Here is a 21,590-nt window from a genome sequence, read left to right as displayed (position 1 = left end):
CAGCTGCTGCAGCATATCATAGGTGGACCTCAAACATGCCGCCCCCAGCCCCTGCAGCACTGATTGGAGCGATCGTGCTATGACGCACAATCGCTCCAATCAGTGTGCAGTGGGGCGGTCTGATCTGCCGGTGGCCGCCCTCCCCAGGCCTGTGCTGGCCTGCGAGCCCTCCCCCAACATGTCTGCAGCGTGCAGTGGCTGGTACTTGTGGTACCACGCCACCGCTGCTGCTGCCGCCGTAGCTGAGGTCACCGCTGCTGCTGCACGTGAGTACTGTGCTCACTTTGCAGCCCGTGCGCGCTCCCGTGGTGCCCCTGCGCGCTGCCGTGATAGCCCCTGCCGTGCCCCCCTGCGATCTGCCCCCCCCGACACCCCGATCTGCTCCCCCCCCCCGACATCCCGATCTGCTCCCCCCGCGATCTGACTGCCTCCCCCATTATCTCTATTCTGCTTCTGCAGCTCCCTCTCCGGTCTCCCCCTCTGCTCTCCCCCCCCCTCTGCTCTCCACCCCCCCTCTGCTCTCCACCCCCCCTCTGCTCTCACCCCCCCTCTCCCCCTCTGCTCTCCCCCGATGTCCTCTTACCTGTCTTCACATCTGCCTCCATCGCTGGGTCCTTCCTGGGCATTCTGCTGATCTGCCTGCTGCTCCTGTAAAGCTGTCCATCTCTCTGCCATCTGTTCCTCTGCAGCTCTTCTGGTCAGTGATCCTCCTGCTAGTCCTCTGGGTACTGTGAGTATAACTTTTTTTTTTTTCTGTATCCCCTGTCCATTTTTACACCTCATCCGTCCGTGCGTCCCGCCAAGCGCTGATCAGGGATGCAGATAACGGATCTGCATCCTTGCTCAATTTTTGGCGGGACTTTTTTTTGCCGTATCCCCGACGCTTTTTGTATCGCATCCGTCCGTGCGTCCCGCCAAGCGCTGATCAGGGATGCAGATAATGGATCTGCATCCCTGCTCAATTTTTGGCGTGACTTTTTTTTCCGTATCCCCGACGCTTTTTGTATCGCATCCGTCCGTGCGTCCCGCCGAGCGCTGATCAGGGATGCACATAACGGATCGGCATCCCTGCTCAATTTTTGGCGTGACTTTTTTTTCCGTATCCCCGACGCTTTTTGTATCGCATCCGTCCGTGCGTCCCGCCGAGCTCTAATCAGGGATGCACATAACGGATCTGCATCCCTGCTCAATTTTTGGCGTGACTTTTTTCCGTATCCGCAACGCTTTTTGTATCCCATCCGTCCGTGCGTCCCGCCAAGCGCTGATCAGGGATGCAGATAACGGATCTGCATCCCTGCTCAATTTTTGGCGTGACTTTTTTCCGTATCCGCAACGCTTTTTGTATCCCATCCGTCCGTGCGTCCCGCCAAGCGCTGATCAGGGATGCAGATAACGGATCTGCATCCCTGCTCAATTTTTGGCGTGACTTTTTTTTCCGTATCCCCGACGCTTTTTGTATCACATCCGTCCGTGCGTCCCGCCAAGTGCTGATCAGGGATGCACATAACGGATCTGCATCCATGGTCAATTTTTGGCGTGACTTTTTTCCGTATCTGCGACGCTTTTTGTATGGCATCCGTCCGTGCATCCCGCCAAGCGCTGATCAGGGATGCACATAACGTATCTGCATCCATGGTCAATTTTTGGCGTGACTTTTTTTTCCGTATCCCCGACGCTTTTTGTATGGCATCCGTCCGTGCATCCCGCCAAGCGCTGATCAGGGATGCACATAACGTATCTGCATCCATGGTCAATTTTTGCCGTGACTTTTTTTTTTACGTATCCCCGGCGCTTTTTTTATCGCATCCGACCGTGCGTCCTGCAGCGGCCGATCAGTGCACTGCGTCTGTGCGTTTGAAAAGTCAAATGGCGCTCCTTCTCTTCTGAGCCCCGCCATTTGCCCAAACAATTACTTTCCACCACATATGAGGTATCTGCGTACTCAGGAGAAATTGCACAATACGTTTTATGGTGCATTTTTTCCTGATAGCCTTGTGAAAAAAAAGCTACCTAGTTGAAGCAACCGTTTTGTGGTAAAAAAAAAAAAATTCTTTTCACGGCTCAACGCTATAAACTTCTGTGAAGCCCCCAGGTGTTCAAAGTGCTCACCAAACATCTAGAAAAATTATTTGAGGGCTCTAGTTTCCAAAATGGTGTCACTTGTGGGGGATCTCCACTGTTTAGGCACCATAGGGGGTCTCCAAACGTGACATGGCGTCCGCTAATGATTCCAACCAATTTTGCTGTCAAATGGCGCTCCTTCTCTTCTGAGCCCCGCCATGCGCCCAAACAATTACTTTCCACCACATATGAGGTATCTGCGTACTCAGGAGAAAATGCACAATACGTTTTATGGTGCATTTTTTCCTGATAGCCTTGTGAAAAAAAAAGCTACCTAGTTGAAGCAACCGTTTTGTGGTAAAAAAAATTTTTTTTCTTTTCACGGCTCAACGCTATAAACTTCTGTGAAGCCCCCAGGTGTTCAAAGTGCTCACCAAACATCTAGAAAAATTATTTGAGGGCTCTAGTTTCCAAAATGGGGTGACTTGTGGGGGAGCTCCATTGTTTAGGCACCTCAGGGGGTCTTCATACCCCACATGGCGTCCGCTAATGAGTGCAGCTAATTTTGCACTCAAAAATTCAAATGGCGCTCCTTGCCTGCCGAGCACTGCCGTGTGTCCAAAGATTTTATTTCCACCACATATGAGGTATCTGCGTATTCAGGAGAAAATGCACAATACATTTTATGGTGCATTTTTTCCTGTTACCCTTGTGAAAAAAAAAGCTACCTAGTTGAAGCAACCGTTTTGTTGTAAAAAATTTTTTTTTTCTTTTCACGGCTCAACGCTATAAACTTCTGTGAAGCCCCCAGGTGTTCAAACTGCTCACCAAACATCTAGAAAAATTATTTGAGGGCTCTAGTTTCCAAAATAGGGTCACTTGTGGGGGAGCTCCATTGGTTAGGCACCTCAGGGGGTCTTCAAACCCGACATGGCGTCCGCTAATGAGTGCAGCTAATTTTGCGTTCAAAAATTCAAATGGCGCTCCTTGCCTTCCGAGCACTGCCGTGTGTACAAAGATTTGATTTCCACCACATATGAGGTATCTGCGTATTCAGGAGAAAATGCACAATACATTTTATGGTGCATTTTTTCCTGTTACCCTTGTGAAAAAAAAAGCTACCTAGTTGAAGCAACCGTTTTGTTGTAAAAAAATTTTTTTTTCTTTTCACGGCTCAACGCTATAAACTTCTGTGAAGCCCCCAGGTGTTCAAACTGCTCACCAAACATCTAGAAAAATTATTTGAGGGCTCTAGTTTCCAAAATGGGGTCACTTGTGGGGGAGCTCCATTGGTTAGGCACCTCAGGGGGTCTTCAAACCCGACATGGCGTCCGCTAATGAGTGCAGCTAATTTTGCGTTCAAAAATTCAAATGGCGCTCCTTGCCTTCCGAGCTCCGCTGTGCGCCCAAACAATTGATTTTTACCACATATGGGGTATCAGCGTACTCAGGAGAAAATGCACAATAAATTGTAGGGTGCACTTTCTCTTTTCTCCCTTGTAAAAATGAAAATTTTATGGCTAAAGTAACATTTTTGTGTTAAAAAGTAAAATTTTCATTTTTTTCCTTCCACATTGCTTTGGTTCCTGTGAAGCACCTAAAGGGTTAATAAACTTATTGGATGTGGTTTTGAGCAGTGTGAGGGGTGCAGTTTTTAGAATGGGGTCGTTTTTGGGTATTTTCTGTCACCTAGGCCTCTCAAAGTCACCTCAAATGTAATGTGGTCCCTAAAAAAAATTATTTTGTAAATTTTGTTGGAAAAATGAGAAATTGCTGATGACCTTCCTAACTTCCTAACGAAAAAAAAAATTGTTTCGAAAATTGCGCTGATGTAAAGTACACAAGTGGGAAATGTTATTTAGTAACTATTTTGTGTGACATAGCTCTCAGATTTATGGGCATAAATTTTCAAAGTTTGAAAATTGCAAAATTTTCAAAATTTTCGCCAAATTTCCTAAATTTTCACAAATAAACGCAAAAAATATCGGCCTAAATTTACCACTGACATGAAGTACAATATGTCATGAAAAAACAATCTCAGAATCGCCAGGATCCGTGGAAGCGTTCCAGAGTTATAACCTGTCAAAGTGACACTGGTCAGAATTGCAAAAAATGGCCCGGTCATTAGGGTGTTTTAGTGGCCGGGGGTGAAGGGGTTAATCAACAATTTCTCATTTTTCTAACAAAATGTACAAAACCATTTTTTTAGGGACCACATCACATTTTAAGGGACATTAAGAGGCCTAGGGGACAGAAAATGTCCAAAAGTGATACCATTCTAAACATTTCACACCTCACACTGCTCCAAACCACATCCAAAAAGTTTATTAACCCTTTAGGTGCTTCAGAGGAACCAAAGCAATGTGGAAGGAAAGAATGAAAATTTTACTTTTTTACGCAAAAATGTTACTTTAGCCATAAAATTTAGCATTTCCTCAAGGGTATCAGAAGAAAATGCACTATAAAATTTATTTTGCAATTTCTCCTGAGTACGCTAATACCTCATATGTGGTGGAAATAAACTGTTAGGTGCACGGCAGGACTTGGAAGGGAAGGAGCGCCATTTGAATTTTTGAAAGCAAAATTAGCTGCAATCATTAGCGAACGCCATGTCACATTTAGAGACCTCTAAGGTGACTAAACAGTGGAGCTCCCCCAACAAGTGACCCCATTTTGGAAACTAGGTCCATTTTATCCTGTTACTCCTGTCAAAATAAAAAAATTGAGCCTAAAATAACATTTTTGTGGCAAAAAGAGTACTTTTTTGTTTTTATGGCTCAATATATGAAGCATGTGAGGGTTCAAAGTGCACATTACCCATCTAGATTTATGCCATGGGGGGGTCTAGTTTCCAAATTGGAGTCACATGTGGGGAAGCTCCATTGTTTAGTTACCCCAGGGTGTCTCCAAACGCAACATGGCGTCCGCTAATAATTCCAACCAATTTTGCTGTGAAATGGCGCTCTTTCTCTTCTGAGCCCTGCCGTGTGCCCAAACAATTACTTTCCACCACATATGAGGTATCTGTGTACTCAGGAGAAATTGCACATTACATTTTGTGGTGCATTTTTTCCTGATACCCTTGTGGAAAAAAAGCTACCTGGTTGAAATAATAATTTTGTGGTAAATTTTTTTTATTTTATTTTCATGGCTCAAAGTTATTAACTTTTGTGAAGCCCCCAGAGGTTCAAAGTGCTCACTAAACATGTAGATAAATTCCATGAGGGGGTCTAGTTTCCAAAATAGAGTCTCTTGTGGGGGAGCTCCATTGTTTAGGCACCTCAGGGGGTCTCCAAACGTAACATCACATCCGCTAATTAGTCCAGACAATTTTGCTTTCAAAAAATTCAAATGATGCTCCTTCCCTTCCGAGCTCTGCCGTGCGCCCAAACAATTGGTTTCCACCACATATGAGATATCTGTGTACTCAGGAGAAATTGCACAATTAATTTCATGGTGCATTTTTTCCTGATACCCTTGTGAAACTGCTAAATTTTATGGCTAAAGTAACATTTTTGTGTATAAAAAAAAAAAAAAAAAGTAATATTTTCATTTTTTCCTTCCACATTGCTTTGGTTGCTGAGAAGCTCCTAAAGGGTTAATAAACTTTTTGGATGTAGTTTTGAGCAGTGTGAGGGGTACAGATTTTAAAATTGGGTCACTTTTGGGTATTTTCGGTCACCTAGGCCTCTCAAAGTCACTCCAAATGTGATGTGGTACCTAAAAAAAATTTTTTTGAAAATTTTGTTGGAAAAATTAAAAAATGCTGGTGAACTTTGAACCCTTCTAACTTCCTAATGAAAAAAAATTGTTTCGAAAATTGCGCTGGTGTAAAGTAGACGTGTGGGAAATCTTAAGTAACTATTTTGTGTGACATATGTCTCAGATTTATGGGCATAAAATTTCAAATTTTGAAAATTGCGAAATTTTCTAAATTTTCGCCAAATTTCCAAAATTTTCACAAATAAATGCAAAACATATCGTCCTAAATGTACCACTGACATGAAGTACAACATGTCACGAAAAAACATTGTTAGAATCGCTAGGATCCGTTGAAGCATTCCAGAGTTATAACCTCATAAAGTGACACTGGTCAAAATTACAAAAAATGGCCGGGTTCTTAGGCGGGCTTTGCACGCTGCGACATCGGTAACAATGTGTTACAGATGCTGCAGCGATATTACCGCCCCCGTCGCACGTGCAATATCTAGTGAAAGCTGCCGTAGTGATTATTATCGCTACGGCAGTTTCACACGCACATACCTGCCGTGCGACGTCCTTCTGGCCGGCGACCCACCGGGTCGTGCGGCGTCACAGCGACATCACACGGCAGGCGGCCAATTGAAGTGGAGGGGCGGAGATGAGCAGGATGTAAACATCCCGCCCACCTCCGTCCTTCTCATTGCAGCCGGGAGGCAGGTAAGGTGATGTTCCTCGCTCCTGCGGCTTTACACACAGCGATGTGTGCTGCCGCAGGAGCGAGGAACAACATCGCACCTGTCGCTGCAGCGGCATTATGGAAATGTCGGAGGCTGCAGCGATGATACGATAACAACGCTTTTGCGCTCGTTCATCGTATCAAAAAGGATTTACACGTTGCGATATCGACTGCGACGCCGGATGTGCGTCACTTTCGATTTGACCCCATCGACATCGCACGTGCAATGTCGCAACGTGCAAAGCCGCCCTTAAGGTGAAAACAGGCTGGGGGCTGAAAGGGGTTAAAATGTTGTTTTAACCGCAGATTTCCAATTTTCACAAGATAAATAGGTAAAATAAAGGCCCCATAATGTGTTAGTTTTTCTGAACATGGCAATACCCCACATGTGACTGTACAGTACTGCTTGGCTACACCACATGGCTCAGGAGGAAAAGAGCGCTATTTGATTCTTGGAGCACAGGTTTTCCAAGAATAGTTTGTGGACTCCATTTTCAGAGCTGCTAAGTGCCACAACAGAAGAAATCCTCCTAAAATGACCAAATTTTAGAAATTACGCTCTCTGGGATTTCATCTATGGATGTAGTGACTGTTTAGTCTCTGGAAAATATTCATGGTGTCAAACATAGTGAATGTTGCAGAATTAAAAAATGCAAATAAGTCCTTGTTGTGCCCGGTACATTTTAGTGCCCGTACATTGTGCTATGCTCATGCATCTGTAAACCTTCACCCCGTACATTTAAGTGGGCTCTCCTCACTACAATAGTGCCAGACATGTGGATGGTAACTGTGATTTAGACACTGTGTGGCTCAGAAGAGAGGGGCACGTTTGGATTTGGGAGAGCAGATTTTGCTGGATTTCTGTTTTTGAGGGTGGGAGCCATAGCATTTTTCGAGACCAGTAATGTGGGAGCCCCCTATATTTCCGTTAACTGATGACAGACCTCAGTTGTGTTTTTGTGAGTTGAGTTGAGTTGAATGCTATTTGGTGATTATTGTGGTACAGAACATTTTGGATTAGTTCACAGTGATCTTATGCTCTATACTGAGCGCTTACATTGGGGTTTCCATCTACATCTCCAAATTACGTGATTCAGATGAAACCCTCGACGTATCCATTTACGAATGTGGCAGCAGAGTTACTCCAGACTCCATTTGGTCTCTTTTCAGCGGTGTCTGTCTTTTCAAAGGTAAACAAATCTGCTGATTATCGCACTTTTGGGCACGTCTAAAAAGAGGCGTAAAAAACACCGCTGGACTAGAGGCCAGACGTGAGGTCAAAGTGATTTCCTTTCCCTCATCACAATGAATGTTTAATTGGGAATTTTGTCTGAATCACGTTTTTCAGAGATTTTGGGTACATGCCCATGATCCACACTCGCTGTGTCATGAACGTTGCATGTCTTCCCCAGCAGAGACTCAAATGTTCTCCGTAGAATACTGCCGCTGCCCGTGCCCACCATCAGGATTTAAGGCACTGTAAACTTTCTTTCTGTTTTCCCAGCTGATGATAATCGCGTCTGAGCACAATAAAGTGACATGCTGCATCTAGAGAAGCCACGCCAGTTTACGCTGCGGAGAAAAGAAGCACAGCAGTCATGGGATTTCTATATCTCCATTCACTGTGCTTGTAGTTCACAAAGCAGCAAAAACATGCTGCGTTTAAAACACTGCTATTCCTGATTGTGGGCACATACACTTACACATATTCCCGATACAATCGCTCTGCGTAGAGTGCAGGATAAGTATTAACCACACCGTACTGCAATCTTTTAGAGACAGAATGAACAAATCAATAGTGGTTATAGAACTGGCTTTATTTATTTCTTTTTTAATGTTGTTTACTATGCGGTATAAGTGATTTGGCGGCTTTATTCCTTGGGTCAGTAAGATTACAGCGATAGCAGATTTTAGTTTTTTTATTTTTGGCGACTATCACACTAAAAAGGCTTTTTACAAAATTGGGTTTTTTTGCATCATTGAATTTTGAAGGCTATAGTTTTTATTTTTTCTGCAATTAGTTGCCCGTGGCGGACAAAGTCGTTAACCCCCTGTCACACGCACTTACCTCCCGGATGACGTCGCTGTGGGCGGCGAGCATCCTCTTCCTGAAGGGGAAGGGACGTTCAGCGTCACAGCGACGTCACACAGCGGCCGGCCAATAGAAGCGGAGGGGCGGAGATGAGCGGGACTGTAGTGTTAAAATCCTTGAAATTGTTCCAGAAAAAAAAGTATTTTACCCAAAAAATGATGCTTTGCTATTCACATTTATTTACTTTGTGTGTATTGGAGCAACACAAAAAAAGAGGGGAACAAAGGCAAATTGGACATATTACAGAAACCCCAAAAATGGACTGGGCGAAATTGTTGGCACCCTCAATTTAATATTTGATTGCACGCCCTTTGGAATAAATAACTGCAATCAACCACTACCTACAACCATCAAAAGCTTCTTACACCTCTCAACTGGAAGTTTGGACCACTTTTCTTTTGCAAACTGCTCCAGGTCTCATATTTGATGGGTCCTTTCTCACAGCAGCAATTTTAAAATCTTTTTGAAACAAGTTAGCATTTGGCTACTTGTATGAAGGTGCACTGTTGTTAATTAGGCCAGACATATGAGTCTTATTGTTTGTTTAATCAAGAGAAGATAACCATTCTCTCATCCCAGACTGATCTGCACCTTTATTGTCTATAAATAGGTATTGCCTCAGTCCCTCAGACTGCATAGTTCAGAAGACAATTGTGCTGTCATATTGAACCAATGGTAGAGAAGCAATCGCCAACTAATCCTGTAAGACCCAGTACCCCGATTTGAAAAGTGAAAGCTATAAAAGAGCCTTTTTCCTGCCACCATTTTTTTGTATTTTTCTTCATGCATCTGCTTGAGGAACTTCGGCTCCAGCTGAGGAATCGCAACTGCGCCTAAAGGAGGATTCTACATGTCAGGCAAGGAGCTTAGGTACTGCTTCCTAAGCTTGCCGTTATCTCTTCTTAGTGGGTGCCTGCCAAATGCAGTGTGCTGGACTGGCATAGTTGGCCCTGGAAGTCCTGAAGTCACGAAGTCTCATATTCCTGATGGGCCAGCGGAAGAGTGAGACTCTGTTTGTGCCATCTTGTGTTTTGTTTGGTAACTACTATATGTTTTTGCCTGTTGATGAACAAATTAATTCTTGCCAATGTGTAGTTCACTCACCCTGTCTTGTCTGAGTATTTTTTTTTCCCCATGAGGAAGTATTGCGAGCTGTAGTGAGATGAGCCCTAGTCAGTGCAGTCTTTATAAAAACAGTAAGATCAGCGGACGAGAGCACCCACTGCCACTTGTGTTGCCACAATTGGTGGTAGTGGTGGGATACTACTCAGCCCAGCTAATCCGGGAGAGCTGCAGAGGAGAGGTGTCCGTAAACTGCATCCAAGGACTCCACAACCAGGGAGGCATTTAGCCATACCCAACACGCCACAGGTAAGGCATACAGGTTTTGGACACCATCATGCCCAACCCCACCAGCTCAGCCTTGGGAAGATGACCAGAGTGGATATACAAACGCCACAAGAAACAGTAACTACTGTAGTTGTGTGCCATATTCAACATATTGAATACAGGGCCACCGACACCCGGTCCGCGTTTATCCCGGAATTGGTTTGGTGGGATGTTGAGAACGTCTTGGAGGACAATGAAGACTCTGACGAGGATGACACAGAGGAAGTTAATTGCGTGACAGATCAAGGATCCCATGTCAGTCTGCAATCAACAACCCAGTCCCAAGCAGGCAGAATCCAGGCCCCCTTGAGAAAGCGAGTTGCGAAACACGTGTCGGGGAGCTGTCCGGGTGGTCCACCTTCACTATGGGTAAATACTAAATGGATTTAACTTTATCTATTTGAACGTCATACATATACTAGCATTTTTTGTGTTAATATAGTTTGGGGAGTTGGTGACCTGGCATTTGACTGCATACACCGTTTAATTACCATCTCAGTTGTATTGAGATTTTCTGGCTGTATTCACTATTGAGTGGCGGTGTATGTTATATGACAGTCACCTCTCAGGACATGATTATATATGAAGTAGGATATTGGGAGATCTGTTCCGCTGATCCACTGGAGCCGTGGACATTTGTATGCCGCTGTTGTAATTAATCAGATAAAATAGAAAACCGTATTCCGATGGCTTTAGTGCGGTATACTTAGTACCTCCGTCTCTGTGGGATCTGGGAAACACCTCAGGCCTAAATAGACCTGATAATTGTTTGCATATACCGGGTGTTTATACTGAGGTTCTCTGGCTGCATCTCTTACAGAGTGGCAGAACATATGTTGCATAATGGTTACCTCTTAGGAGGCAACCATATGTGAAATAGGATATCAGGAGATTTCTGATCTGTTCCGCTGATCCACTGGAGCTGCGGACGTCTGTATGCCGCTGCTATAATTAATTAGACAAAATAGAAAACTCTACTCTGATGGTTTTTATTGCGGTATTCTTTGTACCTCCGCTCCTGTCGATCTTGGGAGGCACCTCAGACCTAGATATATAAATAAATTTATATTGACAAATAAATATTTATAAAAAATATCATTACTCCCCTCACCATGACTACGGTTTATATGCCTTTGTGAATTGACGTTTAAATTAGTCTAATTTATGGACCCCACGGACCGGCTTTGTTTTTGACTGGGATTGAATTGCTATAATACTGAGCACGATATTTTAATTGTTTTTGTAAAAAACAAAAAAAATATTTTGTATGTACTTTTCAATTAAATAAAAGAAAATATGTATAAATTGATACTGACTCATGCTTCTCATATGTTGAGAATCCAGGAGTTGTTGGCTGCAATTGGGCCCAGAGCCTCAAGCAGGGAGAGGGTGTGTGTTACAGAAATAGTGTTGGGAGTTCCATTTGGGACCGCCAAGAAAAATCATGTACACTACAGACGTGCCAGTACTTAAAGGAGTTGTCCGACATACACTCCAAAAAAATATTTTAAGCTAATCTGTGCTGTATTGTCATATAAAACACCCCTACATTATTTTTTTTTGTTTTCTAACCTGAATTATCACTTTATCTCTGCAGCCTCTTTGTTTACATTCAGCTCAACCTAACTGCCATATGCCATATGCCTAACTCCTATGCCAAACCTCAGTCAGAGCTGGCACCGCCCGGCCTCAGTGTCCAGCCAAAACCCCCCCCACCCGCTCACCCTCTGCCCAACCAATGGCTGTCAGAATTCTGCTCAGCACAGACCTCTAGAACAGCATAATATAGGCACATATAATGTAGTAATGTGTGCCCATCCTATTGCTCATCGTATAGTAATGCCCCCAACCTAGCAGAAGAAGAAAATAATCCAGCATCCAGTTCCAGACTATATTAAAATGGAGTTTCTTTATTTTATCAAAAGGATAAAAAGATCTTACAAAGGGTCCTCCATATTCATAAAAACCTTAACATGGCAGAGTGAACAAGGAACGTGTTTCAGAGTAAAAACTCCTTACTCTGAACAAACCCATATAGATTGGAACGCCATCAATTAGAAGAAAAGGTAGAGCGGAGGAGTATAGAAACAAATTAACAACATTTATGACAATCAAACCCTGACCACATGTTAACACCTTCATGACCGGCCGATTTTTCGCTTTCAGTTTTGTTTTTTCGCCATTCTTCCGAGAGATGTAACTTTATTTTTCAATCAATATGGTCATGTGAGAGGGCTCATTTTTTGCGGAACGAGCCTTACCTTTAAATGAAACCATAAGTTTTACCATATAGTATACTGGAAAACGGCAAAAAAATTCCAGATGCAGAAAATTGCAAAAAAAGTGCGATAGCACTATTGTTTTTCAGATATTTTATTCACTGTGTTCACTATATGGTAAAACAGATGTGTGGGTGTGATGCCTCAGGTTAGTGTGAGTTCATACACACCAAACATGTATAGGTTTACTTTTATGTAAGGGGTTTAAAAAAAATCGGAAGTTTGTCTGAAAAGTGGCGCACGTTTTACGCCAGATTCCGTGACCCGTAGTGTTCTTATTTTTCGGGATCTTTGGCTCAGTGACACCTTATTTTTTGCATCTCGAGCTGACGTTTTTAACGGTACCATTTTTGCGCAGATGCTACATTTTGATCGCCTATTATTGCATTTTGTGCAAAATTTGTGGCGACCAAACAACTTATTATTGGCGTTTGGAATTTTTTTGCCGCTACGCCGTTTACTGACCAGATTAATTGATTTTATATTTTGATTGGGCGTTTCTGAATGCAGCGATACTAAATGTGTGTATATGTTTTATTTTTTTACCCTTTAATTTTCAATGGGGCGAAAGGGGGGTGATTTTGAACTTTTAAGTTTTTTTTTTTTTTAATTTTTTATAACTTTTTTTTTAACTTTTTTTTTTATTTTACTAGTCCCCCTAGGGGGCTATATGGATCAACAATCCGATCGCTCTGCCATATCTGTTGATCACAGCTATACAGCTGTAAACAGCAGATATGCTATTTTTTTGCTTCACTCTGCTCCGGGCCGAGTGAAACCGAAAGTAATTCATGTGAGCTACAGGAGTCATCAGATGACCCTGTGCTACCATGACAACCACCGGAAGTCACGTGACGTGACTTCCAGTATCGGCCGGTAAGTAAATGTTTACCGCCGATGCCGTTATAATGGCGCTGTCACATATTGACAGCGCCATTTAAGGGGTTAAACGGCATGAGCAGATAACGATTCTGCTCGTGTCCAGCAGGCACACATCTCAGCTGTGAAAATAAACTGAGATGTGCGCCGATTGCGGCATGCTGCCGGCGGCAGACCGCGGGCAGTAACACTATGACCGCTAGGACGTAATATTACTGCCTGCGGTCGTTAAGGGGTTAAAGTGCGATCACATTTAGTAAACCACCTTTTGTAAAGCAGCTATAAAGAAATATATTGTATCACATTTCAGACAAACAGATGGCGAAAAAACTATTAGCAAAAATTAAACCACGCACTATGCACTAGTTCCCTAATGCAGCTAATTAGCTAATCATAAGATTTTTAGACTTCTTGGTGGCATTGCGGGATGAAAATAACAGGGTGTAACTGCAAATAGACTTCTACATCCCATATACTTATTTGTATCACAAGTCTTTTTAGGGACCCTAATAAGACCCTGTAAAAAAAAACCACACTATTTAACCAAGACTACAGTATAATATGAATTGAAAGTTTTTTACAAATACGTAATAAACCCATTCAAAGACCAACTATGTAACTATGTATGGCATTATTGGTGTGTTTGTTTATTTTTATTTTTTCTTTTCTATAAAAAAAACAAAACAAAAAAATAACCCCAATATAATCGCAAATTCAACCACAAATTTTTCAGCCACGGTATGTACTACAAATTTAACCGCAAGATTCAAAGCACAAACTTTTAGACCATAGTATAACCGCAAATTTATAAACACACATATATAGACCCCATTGTGAGAACTCAATTATGTAAGATGTTATTGATGTGTTTATTTTTATTTTTAGACCGCTCAGTAAATTCATTTACAGAAGCTATATCAGCCAGAATGAAATTTATCCTATAGACAAAGTTAGAAAAATCACCCAATAAAAAACAAAGGGTAAAACATTTTTAAATAAGCAATTACAATACATTTAATATTTCATTTCTAGCATTAAGACCATTGGGGACCCTACTATTTAACAATATCATCCACTTGGCTTCTCTGCGCAATAAGATTTTATTTAAATCCCCCTCCCCGTTTAGGTACTATTATTTTCTCAGCTGCTGTTACGCTCAGTGAAGTCAAATTCCCAGCATGTTCATTCAAAAAGTGTTTTGAAGCCGCTGATAATGCACGGGTTGTAGGGGGATTCATGTCCTATATATGTTCAGATATGCGGCGTCGAAAGGGCGAGAAGTATTACCCGCATACTGTAAACTGCATGCCTTGCAGGTAATGACATATACTAATTCATTAGAGCCACAATTCATAAAAGATTTTAATTTAATTTCTTAACCTGAACTGCATGATTTAACTATAGTTGTATTCTTCATATACTTATATAAACCGCAATTTTTTTGGGAACACTTATAGGACCCCATTGTGGGAAGCCAATTTCGTAAGATGTTATTGGTATATTTACTCTCAAAACGCACAGTGTGATCGCTTGGGGAAAGAGTATTAGCCAAAGTAACAGTTTTCCTAGAGACAAATCTGATACCTTTGTTCAAGATTTTTCCCAAGGTATCATCCACCTCTAGTATGGGTAGATATCTGTCAGTGTTATGGGATTTCCAGTTTGCTTCTGAAGGATCTTACCCTTTGTTGACATGGAGTTTTCTGTTCTGTTGCCCTGCTTCCTGTTCATCTGTTTAAAAGCCCGCCCCTAAGCTTAGGTTAGTTGCTTGAGTATACTGCTTCCTGTCTACTCCTGCTCCGCTGCTCTCGGTTCCTGGTTGTTTTTTGGATCCTGGTGAATCACCCGACATTTGCTCTGGACTCCACCTGGTCTCATCGAGCTGTGCCCTTGCTGGTCCCGGACAGTCTGCCGTCTCGGGTCGGCGCTTGTGCCCGGTCCCTTCTGGTCCATATCCTCCCTAGGACCTGCGTTCCACATCCCGTACGGACATTTTTGGACGATAACCTGTTGCCCTTTCGTGTCCCGGCTGCTGCGCATTTCGGCCTTCTGGGGTGATCGCCAGACAGCCCCTGTATAGGGGTTCGCTCCTGGTGGCCTCCCTGGGGGAGTCCGGTGCACGGTCCCGGGAATTCCCCTTTGCTCCGAACCTGGCAGGTATATACCGTGTTTATGTTCTTTTCTGTTTACATATTGTTGCTTGCATATTATAAAACTTCTTGCACCAAGAACCCGTCTCTGGTTGGTTGTCATTGCCCTAACGCGATAGAAATCCTCAGTTCATACAATAGTATTACAATATCTTTTAATTATTTTTACTACACGATGGTAATCAGAACTATAGTCTGTGGAAAAAACAAGCGGCGTTTTCACCGAATTTTTTTAAAACAATTTGGTTTTTGTTTAAATATTGTTGTCTATCTTTTTCCTCTATCCCCTGCCTGGCTTTAGTAATGGTATGTATTGAATACCCCTTATTCCTGAAACAGTTTGTGATGATATTTCACTGGCGTTCATGTGCAGAATTATTTGTGCAAGCCCTTCTTGCCCTGACAAACTCGGCCGCTGGTATATTACTGATAACGTGACGTGGATGACAGCTGGTGGCGAACAAAACTGAATTACCTGCCACCGGTTTTCTGTATAAATCACATTCCACCCTGCCATCAGTTACATTGCCACTCAAAGGCAAATCCAAAAAAGCAATCGATGTCTTATTATGCTGGTGAGTGAAAAAAAATATTACATGGATTATTATTCAGGTAATTCACAAAATTATGAATACTTTCACAAGGACCATCCCAGATAACAATCACGTCCTCTATCTATCTTAAAAAGATACACAGATTATGGGCAAAAGGATTAATATGTGAAAAAATATACTCCTCCTCCCACCTGGACATAAATATGTTGGCGAGAGAAGGTGAGTACTTAGTGCCCATGGAACAGCCTTGTACTTGGACATCAAATTCATCCAAAAAAGTAAAAAATTGTTAGTCAGCAGAAAAAAAGTGACCTCAACAATATATATCTGCAAATCAACTGAATAATTGCTATATTTGTGAAGGTAAGTCTTGAGGGCACGAAGGGCCAGATCGTGCGGTATGGACGTATAAAGGCTTTGTATATCACATGTAAGCCAACAAAAGGATTCATGCAAAGTCATTTTATCAAAAACATTAATGGCATGCTTAGAATCATGCAAGTAACTGGGAGTCAATTTTGCCATTGGATTCAACCTATTATGAAGCCATTTAGAAATATTCTCAACCATAGATCCCACACCTGAAATGATTGGCCTGAAGGTAGGGGGGGAAATATGCTTGTGCACCTCAGGTAGTGCATGCAGCAGGGGAATTTTAGGATAAGGGAGAGTAAAATGATCATTGTTTGTCACTGATAACCCCTAAATTCCAACTCCTTTTTAATAGATCTTCCAAACCCGATGTAATATATTGTGTGCCGCCCCCGTGGAAGCAGCCGAGCTGCTCGGATCCGGGTTCGCTGTGGCTCGAGGGTCTCTGGATCCAGGGGTCGTGCGGCCACTCAAATGAAAGGGGGTATTTACAGGGGAGTTGATATATAGTTCCTGATTCCACCCATGGTGTACGGTAATTTGGGGAGTACCGCCGCTGGGAGTACCCGGGGTGATGAAGTGGTGCAGCAAGGTGTCGTAGCCCTCCACGGGTAGGGGGATGCCCCGGGACTCGGTGTAGTGGCGTGCAGGGGGTCACTCTCATACTCAGTCCATAAGCAGACACTGACAACCGGGTAAACCAAGTCTCTGGGTACCGCTGCCGCTGAGGGAAGCTCGTCCGGGTCCCTTCCCCATTAGTGTTGCCTGGTGAGCCGTGACCTGCCTCCTGGCACTTAGTTTGACTTCAACTTGGTGGCCCAGTAGTATGGAACTAGACGGGCCCTGCTATCTACTATGGCTAAGTATGGGGGCTTGATCTCAGGGCTCACGCTTGGGATTTTCAGGACCGTTTTGGATTGGAAAGTCCTATCCCCCTCGTTGCGCTAAGGCCCATATTCTGGAGCGGGTGGGAACAAATCATAAAGGCTCCGTTCTCAGGTGAATTGTCGGGTTGCCTGAAGCTGCTCCCTGACCTAGGGTCCGTGTACGCCGTTGTGCCTTCGGTCCCGAACCGGTGACAGTGCCAGGCTGCCGGCTGTCCTCCTCGACAGGTCCAGGCACCTGGCCACAATCCCCTGCGACTGGGGGTCCGACTCCTCTAGGCCCAGACCACCGTCTGCAACCTAGACAGTTCCTTCAGGAGCCACCGCTCCCGACTTCCTCTGAGCTCCTCACAACTCGAGGGCTACTTCCCAACCACTCTCCTTCAACTCTCTGACCGACTCACTACACTCCTCACCTTCCTGACCCCCCAAGTGGGCGACTCTATTCCACTCAAGCCGTCCACTGGTGTGCCTGGTGGTTGTGGTGCAGGGTGTATCTAGGGTTTGATTTGCTGTTGGAGGCAATAGCATTTAGATAGGGACCCAGAACCAAGAGTGAGGCGGAATACTGCACGGAATGGCAGCTTGTGCAGTACCCTGTGACGGCCTGATAGTCCAGGGGTGTCACATATTGCATAGGATTTTTATCATTTTTTTTTATACACAGGACTGTCATCCAACATGTTTTTCACCTCTCGTTCATATAATCCCACATTCAACACAGTAACTGATCCGCCTAATCTGAATTTGTAATGTTAATATGCTGGTTTTCAGCCAAAGTTTTTAGAGCAATATGTTCTGAGGGGGAAAGGTTACTGCGTGGATTTTTTTTTACTTAGTCCAGATATTTTTCGAAGGTCCTTTTTCACTAAATACTGAAAATCATCCATAGCTGATATTTTTGCATGTTCCGGATAATAATCCGGATTTGGAACGCCAGTTGAAAAATTATCAGTCAGGAAGGGGACCCTCGAACCATCCTCTGAGAGATCTCCCAAAATTTGTAATGAATGGTGTTCTACAAAGGTAGTAGGTACAAATTCCTGAGCTAAACTATCAGGAGAGCTGTAAAGGCCCCGTCACACTAAGCAACATCGCTAGCAACATCGCTGGTAACGAACAACTTTTGTGAAGTTGCTAGCGATGTTGCTGTGTGTGACATCCAGCAACAACCTGGCCCCTGCTGTGAGGTTGCTGGTTGTTGCTGAATGTCCTGGGCCATTTTTTAGTTGTTGCTGTCCCGCTGTGAAGCACAGATCGCTGTGTGTGACAGCGAGACAGCAACAACTAAATGTGCAGGCAGCAGGAGCCGGCTTCTGCGGAGGCTGGTATCCACAGTAAACATCGGGTAACCAAGAAGCCCTGTCCTTGGTCACCCGATATTTACCTTCGATACCAGCCTCCGCCGCTCTCACTGTCAGTGCCGGCTCCTGCTCTGTGCACATGTAGCTGCAGGACACATCGGGTTAATTAACCCCATGTGTGCTGTAACTAGGAGAGCAAGGAGCCAGCGCTAAGCATTGTGTGCTGCTCCCTGCTCTGTGCACATTTACTTCATTTACCATATGCCCATATAAATTCTATTTCCCCACAAAGTGGTTCAGCTTCAAACATAGATACAAAACACACTGGTTTGGTTTCATTAATTTCCCAAACCAAGAAAAGCTATAGAAATCAATATCTAATTAAAATAGTTTTTATTTCAAATATCAAAAAATATATTAATACATACAATAATAAAATTTCCAAAGGAGTTCCACTTTAATACAACGAGGGACACGAGGGGTTAATGAAAAATATATATTAATTATACAAATACATAGATTTTAATAAATTATCTAATAATATATATCTCTCAGTGAATGATCTGTCTGATCTATAAATATAATTAAATATGCATATAGTAAGTGTATAATAAATACGCATAAATATCTCTGGTTAAAATTATTTCAACCATGTGAACCAATCAATTTAAATAAATTTAAATAAATACATAGAAACCATATAATAGAGTGTATAAAAAATAAATTGCGCTATTAATAAAGTGCTTAGTTTTATATAATTATTCTCCAAATCTCTATGAAACCAGTGATAAAACATATAATTTATTCAATATGGTTCACATCGCTGAAAATTCCCCAGAGACATTCAGGCTCACTACTTCCATATGATCACTCTTCATGCAAATATTTAAGCAGACTAGTAAGCTATAGTATCTAGATCAGCCACCATTGAAAGTTCAATGCTAATTAAGTGCAATGTGCAGGGTACACGCTGCTTCCCGATATAAGTGACGGACCAGCCGTATTCACCATAAACACATGGAAGGCATAAAACCCGCACAGTACTTACTCAATTCCCTCCACGTCCCATCACCCTTTCTTCTTCGGGGGGCGTATGTTTTCAGGTGAGACTATGGTCTTTTTATAGCATGTCTCCTATATGGCAGCATTGCCTACAGCTGTGTAACGCGGCGCATGGTTCAGGTCACGGGGCTAGATGGACAAATCACCCCCGGTCAGTGAAGGTGAGACGCACGCTGCGTTCCATTAGTCAGCAGACAACGGAGGCCCCGTAGTGTCATATTATATCACTGATCGGAGGTAATAGCACCGCGACCGAAAGCACGCGCTCAACACAGGAGGCAATGTCGGCATCAAGAGATTAAATGTGGACATTCTAAACATTTAGAAAAAAGTGCTCCTATTTAAGATTCATATAGTTTACAGATGATTACCATATCCCCGCATACTTAGTTGCATATATAATAGGATACATATTACTGGAGGGTCTGTCACTTGTATCCCCGCTGAATCTTAAATATATCAACATCATTATCGCAAATGTGCCCAGTAAAATATATACCTATTCATCAGCACGAACACAGTGTAAAGCATGTCAAATTCATACAAAGACATCTCACATAAAATTGCAAAGATGTATAACCGATATATACTAAAGTATACCATATTTATTGAAACAATGATTGTCTAGGGGTTAGTTATAGTCAGTGCAGATTAATGGTGAAAAGGTGTATTAAAGTGACACTAATAGAAATTCTCTACTGGAATTATATACAAAAAATTCCCATATTACTATAATAGTCTATTGTGAAAAAAATATATATATAAAAACTAAACGTGTACATCCAATTCATGGGCACATTTGCGATAATGATGTTGATATATTTAAGATTCAGCGGGGATACAAGTGACAGACCCTCCAGTAATATGTATCCTATTATATATGCAACTAAGTATGCGGGGATATGGTAATCATCTGTAAACTATATGAATCTTAAATAGGAGCACTTTTTTCTAAATGTTTAGAATGTCCACATTTAATCTCTTGATGCCGACATTGCCTCCTGTGTTGAGCGCGTGCTTTCGGTCGCGGTGCTATTACCTCCGATCAGTGATATAATATGACACTACGGGGCCTCCGTTGTCTGCTGACTAATGGAATGCAGCGTGCGTCTCACCTTCACTGACCGGGGGTGATTTGTCCATCTAGCCCCGTGACCTGAACCATGCGCCGCGTTACACAGCTGTAGGCAATGCTGCCATATAGGAGACATGCTATAAAAAGACCATAGTCTCACCTGAAAACATACGCCCCCCGAAGAAGAAAAGGCGAAACATGTTGGGGTGATGGGACGTGGAGGGAATTGAGTAAGTACTGTGCGGGTTTTATGCCTTCCATGTGTTTATGGTGAATACGGCTGGTCCGTCACTTATATCGGGAAGCAGCGTGTACCCTGCACATTGCACTTAATTAGCATTGAACTTTCAATGGTGGGTGATCTAGATACTATAGCTTACTAGTCTGCTTAAATATTTGCATGAAGAGTGATCATATGGAAGTAGTGAGCCTGAATGTCTCTGGGGAATTTTCAGCGATGTGAACCATATTGAATAAATTATATGTTTTATCACTGGTTTCATAGAGATTTGGAGAATAATTATATAAAACTAAGCACTTTATTAATAGCGCAATTTATTTTTTATACACTCTATTATATGGTTTCTATGTATTTATTTAAATTTATTTAAATTGATTGGTTCACATGGTTGAAATAATTTTAACCAGAGATATTTATGCGTATTTATTATACACTTACTATATGCATATTTAATTATATTTATAGATCAGACAGATCATTCACTGAGAGATATATATTATTAGATAATTTATTAAAATCTATGTATTTGTATAATTAATATATATTTTTCATTAACCCCTCGTGTCCCTCGTTGTATTAAAGTGGAACTCCTTTGGAAATTTTATTATTGTATGTATTAATATATTTTTTGATATTTGAAATAAAAACTATTTTAATTAGATATTGATTTCTATAGCTTTTCTTGGTTTGGGAAATTAATGAAACCAAACCAGTGTGTTTTGTATCTGTGCACATTTAGCTGCAGCACACATCGGGTAATTAACCCCATGTGTGCTGTAACTAGGAGAGCAGGGAGCCAGCACTAAGCAT

At 42.5% G+C, this 21,590-nt stretch overlaps 1 protein-coding gene across 5 annotated transcripts in view; it reads left to right on the top strand.

Moving 5' to 3' along the window:
* Positions 1 to 21,590, top strand: part of TUBGCP2 (tubulin gamma complex component 2) — a 948,782-nt gene that overhangs the window by 385,025 nt on the left and 542,167 nt on the right. The gene's annotated exons all lie outside the window — the stretch shown is intronic.

Source organism: Anomaloglossus baeobatrachus, chromosome 5, assembly GCF_048569485.1.
Source record: "Anomaloglossus baeobatrachus isolate aAnoBae1 chromosome 5, aAnoBae1.hap1, whole genome shotgun sequence".
NCBI lineage: Eukaryota > Metazoa > Chordata > Amphibia > Anura > Aromobatidae > Anomaloglossus > Anomaloglossus baeobatrachus.
The sequence above is the reverse complement of the archived record's forward strand: the minus strand, read 5'-3'. Positions and strand labels throughout refer to the sequence as shown.